The sequence below is a fragment of the Myotis davidii genome, unplaced genomic scaffold (assembly GCF_000327345.1).
Source record: "Myotis davidii unplaced genomic scaffold, ASM32734v1 scaffold528, whole genome shotgun sequence".
NCBI lineage: Eukaryota > Metazoa > Chordata > Mammalia > Chiroptera > Vespertilionidae > Myotis > Myotis davidii.
The window spans coordinates 149,069-151,826 of record NW_006299388.1 but is presented as its reverse complement, the minus strand read 5'-3'; positions in this window follow the sequence as shown (position 1 = coordinate 151,826).

Here is a 2,758-nt window from a genome sequence, read left to right as displayed (position 1 = left end):
GGGAAAGAGAGATAGAAACATCAGTGATGATAGAGAATCATTGATTGGCTGCCTCCTGGACACCCCTTACTGGGGATCGAGCCTGCAACCTGGGCATGTGCCCTGACCAGGAATCAGACAGTGACCTCTTGATTCATAGGCCGACACTCAACCATTGAGCCATACCAGCCGGGCTTGTATAATCTACATACAAATTAATACTCATTTAAAGTGTACATTTTGATGAGTTTGACAAATTTATATACCTGTGTAACCAACCACACCACAATCAGAGTATAGAAAATTTTTACCACCCTAGAAAGTTCCCTTGTTCCCCAACCCGGTCAACCACCCCTACCCCAGGCAATGCTTGTTCTGCTTTCTGTCATATAGTAAATTTATTTTTACTAGAGTTTCATAGAAATTGAGTCAACAGTAAGTTCTCTTTTATGTCTGTCCTTTCTTGTTCAGCATAATGTGTGTAAGATTTATCCATGCTGTCACCCATATCAGAAATTTATTCTTTTTAGGAAGTATTTCATTAATATGAATCTACACAATTTGTATGTCCATTCACCTGTTCATTGTCATTTGAGTTGTATCTAGGTTTTCTATTATGAATAACTAGAGACCCGGTGCATGAAAGTTCATGCACTTGGAGAGGGGGGTCCCTCAGCCCAGCCTGCCCCCTCTCACACTCTGGGAGCCCTCAGGGTTGGGAGGTGATCAGGGAAAAGCGACGCCCCATCACACCTCAGCTGCTGCCACTGCCAGTAGTGCAAGCCTCGGCCAGCCCTGGTTACCTGAGCCTTGGGTGGCCCTGGACGGCTGGGCCACCACCATCCGAGGCCTGCCTGCACTTCAGGCCAGCCCTGGGCAGCTGGGGAGCAGAGGGAACTGTGGGACTCTAGAGGTGGAGTAGCCAGGCCCGCCTGGGGGCGGGCCCAGCTTTGCCACACGCCTGCCTCCTTGGCAGTGCTGAGGGGACTGGGAGCTGCCATCTTTGAGAGCATGGCAGTCGATTAGTATATTCCCTCCTTATTGGTTGTGGGTGCTGCCATTTTGTGACAGTATGAGGTCAATTAGCATATTCCCTCTTTATTAGATAGGATGTTTCTAGGAACATTTATGTACAAATCTTTTTGTGAACATGTTTTCATTTCTCTAGGATTAATCCAGGAATGGGATCAATGGGACATATAAATATATTTTTCACCTCATAAAAATATCCAAACTGTTTTCTAGATCAAGTGTATAGTTTTGCATTCCCATCAGTAATATATGAGAGTTCCAATTGCTCCACATTCTTGCCAGCACTTGGCATTCTTAAATTTTGACCATTTTAGGGGGTGTGGTATTTTATTTATTATAGTGTTTTCTTTTTTTTGCAAAATAAGCCAGTCAGAGAAAGATAAATATCACATGATCTCACTCATTTGTGGAATATAATGAACAACATAAACTGATGAACAAAAACAGGTTCAGAGAAGCATCGATCAAACCTCAGAGGGAAGATAGGGAAGGTGGGGGGAAGGGGAAGAGATCAACCAAAGGACCTGTATGCATGCATATAAGCCTAACCCAGTGGTCGGCAAACTCATTAGTCAACAGAGCCAAATATCAACAGTACAATGATTGAAATTTCTTTTGAGAGCCAAATTTTTAAATTTAAACTATATAGGTAGGTACATTGTTATTAACTTAATTAGGGTATAGGGGGGTGAGGGCATGAGTGTGTGTGGGGGGGGGATAAGGACACCTATGTAATACCTAAATAAAGAAAAGAAAAAAATGTGTTGGGGTGAAATTAGTTAAACATGAACATACAGGTTTCAGGTGTGGGTTTCTGTGTTACAAGAACTATATATTGCACCATGTGCTCATCACCCAAAGTCAAATACTCTCCTTTCACCTTATATTAGGACATTCTTCTCCCACCATCTCCTTCCCTCTAGTAACCACCACACTGCTGTTTGTGTTTACAAGTTTCAGTTTGATATCCCACATGTGAGTGAAATCATATGGTTCTTAGCTTTTTCTGACTTATTTCACTTAGCATAATATTCTCAAGATCCATACACATTGTTGCAAATGGCACTGTTTCATTCTTCGTTATGGCTGAGTAGTATTCCATTGTGTATATGTACCACATCTTCTTTATCCAGTCCTCTATAACAGGACACTTTGGTTGTTTCCTGTATCAGCCACTGTGAATAATGCTACAATGAACATAAGGGTGCATATATCTTTGTGAATACATGATTTTGAGGTTTTTGAGTATATACCCAAGAGAGGGGTTGCTGGGTTGTATGGTAGCTCTATGCTCAATTATTTGAGGAATCACCAGACTGCTTCCCATAGTGGTTGTACCAGTCTACATTCCCACTGGCTGTGGATGAGGGTTCCCTTTTTTCCCACAACCTCTCCAACACTTGTTATTGCTTGTCTTGTAGATAATGGGCCATTCTAACAGGTGTAAGGTGGTATCTCATTGTAGTTTTGAATTACATTTCCCTAAATGCCAGCGAGGTTGAACATCTTTTCATATATCTATTAGCTGTTTGTATGTCTTCTTGAGGGAGGTGTATTTTCAGGTCCTCTGCCAACGTTTTTATTGGGTTGTTTGGTGTTGAATTTTTTTTTTAAATATATTTTATTGATTTTTTACAGAGAGGAAGGGAGAGAGATAGAGAGTTAGAAACATTGATGGGAGAGAAACATCGATCAGCCGCCTCCTGCACACCTCCCACTGGGGATGTGCCCACAACCCAGGCACATG